Below are 13,263 nucleotides of genomic sequence, written 5' to 3' on the forward strand. Positions count from 1 at the left end.
GACAAAACTAGGAAATACGGAAGCGTCCGATCCCACCCCGTCTGCTTTGACCCATGACGTCACAAATATGGCGGAAACAAAAACGAACACACACACTTTCCACAAGAAGCCTAATGACACTAACGGGACAAGCGCGGGAAATGTGGCGTTTTGGGTGGGGGCAAACGAAATATAAACAAATTTAGACGCCTTGCGTAGCTACAACGTGTAAGTGAAGACAGCCATGCATGAATACCCACCCACCTCCCCAGGGGTCGTAACCCCTGCAACCCATAGAAGATAAAGATGCTTCAGTAGCTGATTAGTGTTTTTTGTCTTTAAAAAAAATCTCACGGGATAGAACGAACAGATCAGAAAGAAATTTAATAAACTAAAACCGAAATTGGAGGAAACATAATTGAAATAAGTAATAAGTGTTTTTAAATTTAAAAAAATCTTACGAGATAGAACGAACAGATCAGAAAAGTAAATAAAATAAAATAAAACAGAACTGGAGACAGCCACACTCAAACCAAACTCCGCGCCGTCATGACGTCACACAGACAACACCCTTACGTCACGGGTCAAAGCCGACGCGTTGGATCGGACGCTTCTGTCGACCCCAAAACAGTTCATCTTTTGACTAACGCTTTTTATATATAATGCAGGGAAACTAATACAGTATGTTGAGCGTTTCTACGAACAAAAGTTATCTGCTTTGATGACTCTTCCTACGTGTGATGTGCACTAATGCAGCTACTGACTTAAGACGTAACAACTAGTGTAAATTTTGGTGACCATTCTTGGAATACAGTGATCAATAGATTATTATATTTTAACTAAAGTTCAGTCTTTATCACAACATTTGTGTCTCAATAACATAGGTAACCGGTTTCGGTTATTTTCACATAACCATCCTCAGACCTGTGAATTGATTTTAGGAAATACTAGAAACCAATCTTTAAATAAAATGAAAGTGTCTAATGACGTCAAAATTTTTAACAAGATAAAATAAAATTAAACACTTATACCCATGGCTTCCTTTTTAATTAATTGGATGTTGCAGAATCGTCTTACTTTAACTGTAGTTTTCATAGCAACATTCTTTATAGCAGTAGGGTAGCAGCCAAGAGTAAGTTCCGCATTATGTATGTCTGAATAACAGATGAGACCGCTGATTAAATATTTAGAACTCATCGATCTAATAGTTTTTATAATAATCAATGTAAATTTAATAAAATTTTTATATTTTGTACCGTATATTTTACATACATAGCTTTTGCCATGGGTATAACTAATCTTACATTTCAAAACAAAAGAGTAGGTGCTTTTTATTATAAAATTTCGTCAAAAAGGTCGTAAAAATATTTTTCGCGAAAATCTAATTGTTCATTGAGCAGTATTGATGATTTGGTTTCCAAATGAGCATATATCTCGATTTCTTCTAAGATATTCATAAGTAAGCCTTTATTTGCATGGGTATAATTTTATTTTGTCTTGTTAAAAAATTTTGACATCATTAGACACTTTCATTTTTTTTAAATATTGGTTTCTAGCATTTCCTAAAATCAATTCGCAGGTCTGAAGATGGTTATGTAAAAATAACCGAAACCGGTTACCTATGTTATTGAGACAGATGTTGTGATCGAGACTGAACTTTAGTTAAAATATAACTTGTGTAAAGCTGTCACAGTGAGGAAGTATATCAGAGCTGTGAGCAAATGCCAGTTTCTTCAGCCTACAGCACATGAAGAGCAACTTTCTGGTCACTAAGCACCGTAACACTAGTGATAAGCCCACGACTGCCTTAAATTAGATGTAGCATTCGATTCAGAGCCACTCGGCATTTCCCGGATGCATGAAGCATTGCCTTCTACGGTAGAGGAGAGGACAACCTCACAGCGCTGAGTGGTCTGTGCGTTTGGCCCACATTCTGAAGGCAATGGGTTCAGATCCCGATGCAGGTTCACTGCGCCTTACCTAAATCGTTCGAGCGGACACATGGACGAAGTGCGCAGCCTCTTCCGTTTCCTCGTCCCCCACACTACCAGCGCTCGCGGCACTATCTACTTGACGTCATCGTCAACGGAACAGTAAATCCTAGCGTTGCCACAGTAGCAAGACATCAGGGCCACCGCTGCTGTAAAATGAAGGTCTCGTCTCTTCGACGTCACAGTCATTAGCAGCAGAAGCTAGGGGAACCGCGTCCTGCCTTGACGATCGACATCCAACAGGTGTCAAGTGACTTTAACCGGCCCTTCCTGCTGCTCCTGGCAAGTCGGTACGCAGCGGAGGAGAGGCCCGCGAGGAGTTGAAGTGGGCTTGGCTTGCCACGGCTGCTTCGCGTGTGACAACCGCTGACGTGGCGCGGTTTTGTGAACGCCTCTACAACAACGTTTACGGATTTCGTAAACAGATTTTTCAGTACAGTTTCTGGTTAGTCCTGTAAATAAGTCAAACTCTGTTCTGGAAGTCCGTTTCTAGCTGCAGGTTTTCAATTTCCGCAATCCGTTTTCGCTGCCATGTAATGGCAAAATCGCATTTCCAACGTGCTTGAGTTGCCAGGTTAAGTGGTTTCGAAGCATTCGGCTAATATGAACGAAGCGACTTATTGCGTAGTGATAAAAGCAGAAGTAAATTACTCCTCCGTAAGGCCGTAGTACTGCCGGCACTAGTGTACCGTCGCACGGCGTAGTAAACCGGAGTGACCAGGCTACAACGTGTATAAAGCAAAGCTCTCCGCTGGAGCCTCCACGCTGCCCCTCTTACTAGAATCACCACTACATGAGGAAACTAACACCATTACTAAAAACCATCAAAAACCTAAGGAGTCAGCTCTATACGACAGTGGATAGATTCCGTGGTAGTCAGGTCTACAAGCAATTGTCAAAACACAGCCAAGAACCTGGTGTCACTGTCTGATCCCCCCTCACTGTATCAGGCATGATGACCATGGTTAAAGAAAAAAATGAAAATTATCTACCACCAACCCTAAACGAACACCTCCAGTGGATACATATGCACCCAGACCCTTGAGATGGACACAAAGCGACAGAAAAAAAAAACCTCCCGTGGGACTCGACTGATACCGTCCAAGTACCAAGGAGCGTACCTACAGAGCAAGTAGGATTTAAAGAATCAAGTCACCACCAACTTCAATCAGCTTTACTTGCCGAACGGTACTCAACTTCGCAAAAGTGTACCCACATTTCTCACGCTGGCACCAACCAGCTACAGTAACGGAAGTGCCAATCGTCGATCTGCAAACTGCATTACATATTAAACCCGAGTAATTGACGAGCCAACTATGCTTAGAGTTAAACTTTTTTTTTCATAATTTCCGCATTGAGCCAACTTTTATCTCGGTGCTACCCTGACAGGTTTCGCTGACGTTAAGGCATCAATGATTTTCTTATTCGTTTTCTGACACACAACGTGGAAATTAGCGTTTTACTATCAGTCCTTGTGGTTTTTAAATAGTCGGGTCTGGAAATATATTTTTTTTCCGGAAATACGGAAGCGTCCGATCCCACCCGTCTGCTTTGACCCATGACGTCACAGATATGGCGGAAACAAAAACAAACACACAGACTTTCCACAAGAAGCCTAATGACACTAACGGGACAAGCGCGGGAAATGGGGTGTTTTGGGTGGGGGGCAAACTAAATATAAACAAATTTAGACGCCTTGCGTACCTACAACGTGTAAGTGAAGACAGCCATGCATGAATACCGACCCACCTGCAACCCATAGAAGATAAAGATGCTTCAGTAACTGATTAGTGTTTTTTGTCTTTAAAAAAAAATCTCACGGAATAGAACGCACAGATCAAAGATAAATATAATAAACTAAAACAGAAACTCGAGGAAACAGATAATTAAAATAAGTAATGAGTGTTTTTAAATTTAAAAAATCTTACGAGATAGAACGAACAGATCGGAAAAGTAAATAAAATAAGATAAAACGGAACTGGAGACAGCCACACTCAAACCAAACTCCGCGCCGTCATGACGTCACACACGACACCCTTACGTGACGGGTCAAAGCCGACGCGTTGGATCGGACGCTTCTGTCGACCCTTTTTTCCTTCTACATACCATGTAAAGACTTGCTGTGGGTTCTGTGACTTTCTGTACTTCGCATTGTAACTGTACCAGATACTGAAATTTGTGCTAATGTTAATGAGCTATTAAAATTCTGCTCAAATTCGTGAACGATCAAAAACTGAAATCCTGTATTTACCGATAGTAAATAAGCCTATTTAAATAGAAAACTAAAACACTCTGATTCTGTAACATCAGCGAAACACGTCTGGGTGGAAGAAAAGTAGTTTTGCATGAGGCAGAATCCATCAGAGACCCAGTTTATTTGCAAGCAAACGTGAATCTTGAGATGACTATTTCGGTAACTAAGACCCTTCCACCGCCTATACAATATTTCTGCGCAACATTTCAGACCACTTACCATCATTCTGCAGATTTAAGCCTTACGCAGCTCAGCAAAAGGAAACGAATGAGGTACGAAATTTGAATGTTGACGAAACTAAAACCGCGCGATAACTTATTTCGCTCACTGTTCTGGTTGAGAACAGGCCTCTCGCGAAAAGCGCACTAGCGACGAGCGCGTCTGCCGCCCGGCGCGGCGCGGCCACTACTGATCCTGCGCTGAGCCACTCAGTCGCTGGGCAAACAGCCGCGAATCGCGCGACACCTGGTGGCGGGGGAGGCGACGCCACGTCCACCGCGCACTGCTCGCTTTTCTCCCGTTCCACATCCACTCAACTGCCGCATCGGCAAATAACGCCCGCTGACTGCTTGCAAGCAATGAGTGAATGTTTTAATCGATTTTCTCTTAATCAGTCTCCACGTAGGAAACAGGAATTTTATTCTGGCGAAACAACTAACCGATTAAGGCACAAATTTATTGGTCGACCGATCGACCAATTTCGTGTCGGCCTACACACGTCCCGATCGACTGCTCTCAGCGATTACAGCACCACCGTGTTGTTGTGATTTATTTAATTCATCGTGTTTACGTTCTATGGCAACCCGCTCGGTTTTACATAAAAACAAAACGGATGTTTGCCTTGGCTGTTTTAGAGGTAATAAGGACAGAAAACCGAGACAAAGCTGTGGACAAGGAAGTGGGTAATGCAAGAAAATAAATTCGCCCATGTTCTGTTACTTAGGCAGCTGGGATCCGATGATTTGCGTGATCATCGAAGAATGGATGAATTATGCATTTCGGAAGTGCTGAACATCATCAAACAATTCTTAACGAAAAAGAATATAGTTATAAGAGAGGTTTTAAAGCTGCGAGGAGAGGTTATTGGTTACTTTGTGATTTCTAACGCCTGGCTGAAGTTACGAAGACGTCAGATTCAGTGCAGTTGTGTCCCCACAATTATCAGCCAAGATGATACCTGAAACTTGCAACGTGATTTACAGTTGATTGAGGAAATAAATAATCTAAAACAAAATAAATAAAACAACAGACGTTCGTGTTAACGTTATTAATCAGGTCGAGTGCGTTTGGAATTTTGGGCTGCGTTTTGGGGAAACAACCAAAAATAATGAAATTTAATCTACAGCCTAAATTTTTTTGCAATTTAGTGTGGTAACTGGTTCTGGCGTTTTAACCGTAATCATGTGTGTTCACATGACATTGTTAGACGCAAGTACGTTAGTCAAGGTGAGCCTACCTTAGGTTCGACACCTAAGCTCATTAATGAGCTTTTAATCTCTTTAGAAACCGGCAGTTGTCATACCAATGCGACATAGGTACCGAAGTCGGTATTTATGATTGAAGTCTCTCTCAACACTTGGAACAGTAACATATTATTTTGTCCCATAGCTCTACCTTAGTCGCTGAAGCTACAATCGAAGGAAATAGATAGTTGGGGTTTATTAATGACTAATTTGTCCATCCTCAGTACCCATCTTGAAAGAAATATAGGCTGTTTCGTATTCTTGAATGCCACAATGTGAGTTTATCCAGCAGGGAATATTTACCTGTTGAATGGAAAAACAAACATGCCATCGAAGGAAACCGGTGATTGAAGTATTGTGAACTTCTTTTTTTAGAGGCAGTCACTTTTTACGACACAACCGTTACATGCCTCGGTCTACATTTGACATCTTCAGATGCTATTAGACCGGGCGGAATCTGGTGGACAATACGCTTATCACACGCGATAGATGCTGTGAAAAGATGTTGGTAGTGCCTGTACTACGTACATTGCGCAGCATGATGTCGCTGTTCAAAGTGGCAAAGAGGAAGAAACCCTGTTCGCATGCGCAACATGATAGGCACGTCCTATAATATTGGCATGCACCGTGAGGAGTCTGACTTTATAGCCGCATTTAACATTTGTTGGTCCCTTGAGACACAACATATGGTGTGTGCGTTAAGGTCGACGGCCCCGGGGAGTAGGCTGCGTGCCGGCGCCGGCTGCCACCCTCTCACTCCTCCCACACTGTAGAGCGACTACTAAAGACACCGCAAGATCAAAACAAATTGCAAAACGATTTAGAAAATTTTGGCGGTTGTCCCTAAATAAGGAAAAGTGTGATATCGTGCACATTAGTGCTAAAAGGAATCCGTTAAACTTCGGTTACACGATAAATCCGTCAAATCTGAAGGCTATAAACTCAACTCAACACCTAGGGATTACATTTACGAAAACTAGAATTGGAAAGAACACAGAAAATTTTGTGGGGAAGACGAACCAAGACTGCGATTTGTTGGCAGAACACTTGGAAGATGCAATAGATCTACTAAACTGCCTACACTACGCTTGGCCGTCCTCTTCTGGAGTACAGCTGCGCCGTGTGGGATCCTTACCAGGTAGGATTAACGGAGTACAACGAGAAAGTACAAAGGAGAGCAGCGCGTTTTGTATTATCGGGAAAGGGAGGGGGGGGGGGGGGGAGTGTTACGGATATGATACAGGGCTTGGAGTGGACATCATTAAAACAAAGCATTTTCCCGATGCGGCAGGATCTTCTCACGAAATTTGAATCACCAACTTTCTCCTCCGAATGCGAAAATATGGCGTTGACGCCGACCTACGCAGGGAGAAACGATCACCATAATAAAACCAGGGAAATCAGGGCTCGCACGGAAAGATGTAGGTGTTCGTTCTTTCCACGCCCTGTTAGAGAGTGGAATAGCAGAGACTTATTACGAAGATGGTTCGATGACCCCTCTGCCACGCACTTAAGTGTGATTTGCAGCGTATCTTTGTAGAAGCAGATGCAGAATTACGTTACAAACTCGACCCATTACGGTAACCCACACTTAAGCACACTGCTCTCATGCCTCACGAAGGGAACGTGCCTGCGGGTGCGGAGGATAGGGAAAACCTTTCCAGTTATGCGGGTGAACCTTCCTTTACGGCCTCCATTCGTGCCATGGCTATCATTGCCGTTGCCGTTGCCGTTAACATGGTGGGCAGTTGCCCATGTAATTTTTGAAGGGTCAGTGGACTTTCCCATTATGCCTTCTGTCTGAGCTAGGGTGTTTTGAAATGTTGTTGTTAGTCCTTGTGTTATGTTGTGTGTGCTGTGTATCTGTTATTATGTGCATGTTCTTATACTCGAAAATGGCGAGTTAGTGTGTTCTTGGGATGTTTGTAATTTTCATGTAGCGGGTCAGAGCCCAGGGTAGAAATTGCGGCCGTCCGGGAGCCTTTATGGCGGCCTGAGTAGCCGGGCTGGAACGGGACGGGGCGGAGTTCTGAAAAGTACACAACAATAGCAGAAAAATCCCCACGTTCAATGCATCTTTTCTCCGCAATTCATTGTCAGACTAACAAATGATGTAAATAACTAAATATGCCTGATGCAGATCCGCTATTCTCGCCATTAAAAGTAGTGTGCCGGTAGTCTCATTAAAAAATAAGTGGATGCCTTTACCTATGTAACTGCGAGAAACGCGTCGGACATTTTTTCATGACCAGTATAGTTAAAAAGTCTAACGAATCTAAAGCTATTTGAGGTGAAACGTTTGGGCGTCTCTCCCTGTACCTACGTGGACAGGTGAGAACCCTTTTTTCTCTATTTGGGGAGTTAGCATTAGGTTGTTAGGTCTCCGACCGTAAAACTGATTTACGATACGTTTGGCGGAAAGACGACGCTCTGGGATCAGTCAGTGTAGTCTGTGCGAAGGCAGATCTGCTTCTGGTAACTTCTCATCGCAAACTCCGCGACGAGGGTACGAAGACACCGGCTTAGCCAATATTTTCAAGTAAAACACGGGCTTGTTAGCTCTTACTATTATTTAAGACTGCGTTTGCACGGTGGCAGGCAACGGTCGTCAGACAGCATCGCCAGAGGTCGCCTGATAACAATGCGTCCGATCTGCTTCGTCAGTTTTGAGAGGGTCGGGGTGAATACCACACCGCCTCTGCACATGGAGACGAGTTCTGCAGTGTGACTTTTGTTATTGAAAAGATGCTGAATGCATGAGAATGAGCGACATCTGTCTCGAAAAGAACGTGACCAGTACTGTACACCACTCTATCTCCAGTCACAGGAATTACCATACAAGTTGCACGAATAAGTGAGACGAAGGGCAAACGTTCTGTTACGTACTCGAGATGATTCATAGCAACCTTGAAAAGCAAAATTACAAGTACTCTTTTGCTGAATTTATTTGAAGTTGTACAGATATACGTCGCTTAAGCTGCAATATTGCCATTCAGCACACTCGGTGGAAGACATAGTTCTGAACACCTAAAGCGTTGATAAGTGGAAAAACATATACCATTTGCAAACCACTTCATGGAACAGAATCACCACCTTACTGGCATAAAAACGCCAGTTAGCAGTAATCATAATTTGGAGACAGCTAATGTCCATCTACAATTACCCAAAAAAGGTCCACTACAGCAGCATTAAGCGTAAGATAATTACACGATCCCTCTCACAGGAACAAATATTTTGGGGTTATAATTTACACCTAAAATTTCCGATACAGATGTTGTCTACTTGAGGTTTGCAATAAATCTGCAGTTTCATTCTCTAATTCCGAACTATATCCCGATTATATTTTTCATCCTCAGGATCCCACAAACATCATCTTTGACTAAACTTACCAGTTTCTCGCACTCCATGTTTCATGCTGTGTCGGCCAACATGACCGTAGAAAACAAACTGACTTAGATTTCACCGCCTGTCGTCCTGTCTACATGTTTTGACAATGAGATCTGCTAAGATGAGACCGCGCACTTGGTGGCATACTGATTTGAAAAGATCGGGTCTTCGGCCCATGTCGGTTGTCAGCGGAAGTCACCGAGATGGGTGCCACGAGGTTCGTTTAAGCAGCTGCCAGACAGCTTGAAACGTATGCGCAGAGCTGAATTGGCGTAAAAAAAAGCAGCAGCGCCTCATCCCGATTTTGGCTACTTGAAGTGTGGCTGTTTGATGGATAGGCAGTGAGAGTAAGCAGCCAGAATCTATCCCGAACAACTCGCGCATGCGCATAGCTGCGAGGTACACTACACGTGACAAGTGTTTTGTTTATGGCGCGTTTTTCAATCGTTTCGAAGATTTGCGTTCGGTAATTTCACGTTCACACTTCATTGTTAATAGCAAGATAAGCAAATTAGATGTCTATCCACCATTACACGCGGGAATCTAACCAAAAAGGGACGAGAAACGTTTAATCATTGCAAATACCAAACATGGATTTCTACGTGATCGTAGTTGCGCATGCGCACTAAAGCTTTTTTTTTTTTTTTTTTTTTTTTTTTTTTTTTTTTTTTTCCCTCTAAAGCGCTTCATAGTAGCAGCCTTGCAGCTGCTTAGGTTGTGACTGCAACCTAAGAGTTTGTCCACACCGGTTTTACAGCCTTCCTCAGACAGAGAGACGATGTCAGGCGGGACCAAGGAACATCGAAATTCGTTCGGGGATCGGAAGGAGGGGAGTATGAATGTTGGCACGACCAGCGGTCCGGCCTCTCACACACATCCAGCGAAGCTTGGTCAAGGATTTGACTCTGCCTGCAACTTTTCGTTTCACGGAGTAAGATGCTTGTGCGGGGAAGTGCAGTATGGTGCTTTAAAATCTGCAGAAAATCGATTATTGCCACCGCAATCCCACAATACTTGAGTAACCCTTTGTCTGATTTAGGTGTTTTAACATCCTCTTCACGTCTGACATATTTGCAACAATTTTGTTTATCACGTCTGTGCCGTAGTACAGTAGATTACTTTGTGCAATGTGCAGTAATGTGTTTTAATTTGTGCAGCGAGAAACAATACTAATTCATGAACCTGGAGATCAATTCGTTTGGAGTACAGTCATAGCCTTAAAATCTGCAGCACTTCTAAAACAGAACAATAGTGCTTAATAAAGTATGGTACAGCATGGTGGAACGACGTCTTTCTGCATATTCATCGAAACTGTGGTGCTACCCAGAAGAAGTTGATGGGCGACTAAGTTCACTGTAATGAATACTGTGTGATCACGAGGATGAAATATATGGTTTCTTGCACAGTTTGTCCAACATTTCTTGACCACTAGTAGGATGGCGTCTGGGAGGAATAGAATAGGTACTGTATCAAAATGCTATATGTTAACCCATGATATTAAATTTTGATTTTTGAAACACAAGCTTACTCATTTAACCAAGGAAACAGTGACACATTCATGTACTATGGTAGATGAAAAAATAGTCTGTATTTGCAGTGAGAACTATATCAGATATAGGACGTGTATATATGTTCTTTCTATTATGTCATATGGAATCATATTCTGGGTAACTTATCAAACCGAGCAAAAGTTTTTAGTGTGCAAAAGTGTGTAATGAGACTCACTTGTGATGTAAACTCAAGAACATCATGTGGAAACCTGTTCAAAGAACTTTGTATTCTAACCACTGCTTCTCAGTATATTTATTCCTTAATGAAAGTTGTTGCAAGTAATGTATCTCTATTTCCAACCAATAGCTCAATACATAGTATCAATATCAGGAATAAGAACAATCTACATAAAGACCTTTGTCCAAAAAGGGGTCCAATTTGAGGGACACACATTTTCAATAAATTGCCAGCAACCATTAAAAACACAATTTCAGATAAAGCACAGTTTTAACAGAGTTTGAAAGATTGTTTCATAGGCAACTCCTTCTGCACTGTAGATGAATATCTTAACTGGTACTGTTAGACCAGCTCAACTAGAAATATCTGTTAGATTTCAGTTTTGACAGCACTTGGTCACAACAGTCAAGATTATATATTCTGTGTATGATAAATTTATTAAAAGTGCATAACAATATTTCCTTCTTACAGTGTATTAATTCTGTAAATATTAGCAGTTCCAGTTTACTGTAATGTATTCACCTATTTTGAAATTGCCCTGATAAATGATCAGGGTAGTAAGTTTTATATTAAAATGTTTTATGTTTTTTATGTTATTCTTTCTGACATGTTCCACACTCACGAGAGTCATCTTCCTTGGGTCTATGGGACAAAAACTGAATGTAATCAAATCCAACCAGATATCAAATTTACTTAAAATTTCCTAGAAAGTTAGCAGTTTCGACTCTGGTTGGTTGGTTGGTTGGTTGATTTGGTGGAAGGGACTAAACAGTGATCTCATTGGTCCCACCAGGCTAGGGAAGGATGGGGAAGGAAGTCGGCTGTACCCTTCAAAGGAACCATCCTGGCAGTTGCCTGTAGTGATTTAGGGAAATCACAGAAATCCTAAATCAGGATGACCGGATGTTGGTTTGAACCGTTGTCCTCTTGACTCTGGTTAGTATTAATGTATTCATATGTAATATTGTTTCACACAGTGCAAAATAGTCATATGAAATTTACAATTGTTGGGTTTATTTATAAGTCTAAAGCAGCATTCACAATTTTGCACCAGCGGAGAGGAGGTATCTTCAGTTAAACCTGTTTGTGTTTTTCAAATAAATGGATTATGCTGGCACAGAACAGTGTACTTAGACTAGCAGTACTGATTAAATTGATATAAGGAAAAATTCAAAAAGAATTCTTCCGATTGTGTCTTCTGTCACCATGAGTAACACTCAGATTAACAGATAAGTACCCTGTGGAGTAGTAGTTGTGGTAGTAGTAGTTACTGTATTCATCTGTAGATCTATTTTTACAAAGATATAGGACATGGCAAAGTATTTACAAGTTTAGATCAATTTAAAATAAGCCAATTCGTATACACATATGTATAAAGACTTCTAGTTAGAGACAGTCATTAGATTTACTCCTGGTGTACAATTCTTTTGTTTCAAATAACTTATTAAGTAATGTAATGCCACACTTTTCACTCATATCTCACTATCACACTGGTGATCTCTGGGCCATTTTCTGTACCACAACTTCCCATTTGCTATCCTGAAAAAACTGTCTGCATCCCTTCATAATGAGTGAGGTGTTGAGCTCAGAAAGAGGAAGAGGTGTTAGTATTGTGCTATGCATAGTTTGGGGGTAAGTATTTCTAGAAAGGAAAAAAGAAGGAAAAAACATAAAGTGATGGTGTTATGTGGAATGTTGGATGTTTTATAATCATCATTATTATTATTATTTATTTTATAACATTTTTTCATCAAACCCCTACTCTGTTTTATCTAAGTAACCCTTCAATTTCTTTAATCTCTTTTGGTAATTTGTTGCACAGTTTTATTCCTTGGTAGGAAATGCTGTTTTGAGTTTTATATTGATTTCTTCTTGGTAAATGTAAGTTGAGTCTATGTCTTGTTGCATGGTCATGGGCATAGCTGTTTGTGCAGTAATTACCAATGTTATTTTTGATGTGTACAACTGATTGGTAAATGTATTCACTCAGACCAGTTAAATCCTGTGTTTTGAACAGATTTTTACAATGATGTCGACTACTATTTTTGGTTATTATTCTTATGGCTCTATTCTGGAATTTAAAAATTGTGTTCATATTTTGTGCATTTGTTCCCCAAAAAAGAACTGATTGTACATATGAATAATATGTGACTAAAAGACACTGCATGTTACTCACTGATGATAGGATTCTAAGGGCATAACATGCTGATGACATTCTGTTTGCAAGTAGCTTTGTGTGTTCACACCACTTCAACTGAGCATCAATATTCATTCCTAGAAATGTTGCATTTGTTACACAGTCTACAGAGGTGCCATCTACATTTAAATTAACATTGTCATTTTTCCTCTTCAAACTGAAATTAATGGCATTAGTTTTCTTTATGTTCAATGTCACTTTATTGCTTATTGACCAATAAACTTCCTTGATAGTTTCATTTGCTTTCTCAGCAAGGAGTTCTCT

The sequence above is a fragment of the Schistocerca serialis genome, chromosome 9 (genome assembly GCF_023864345.2).
Source record: "Schistocerca serialis cubense isolate TAMUIC-IGC-003099 chromosome 9, iqSchSeri2.2, whole genome shotgun sequence".
Classification (NCBI taxonomy): Eukaryota; Metazoa; Arthropoda; class Insecta; order Orthoptera; family Acrididae; genus Schistocerca; species Schistocerca serialis.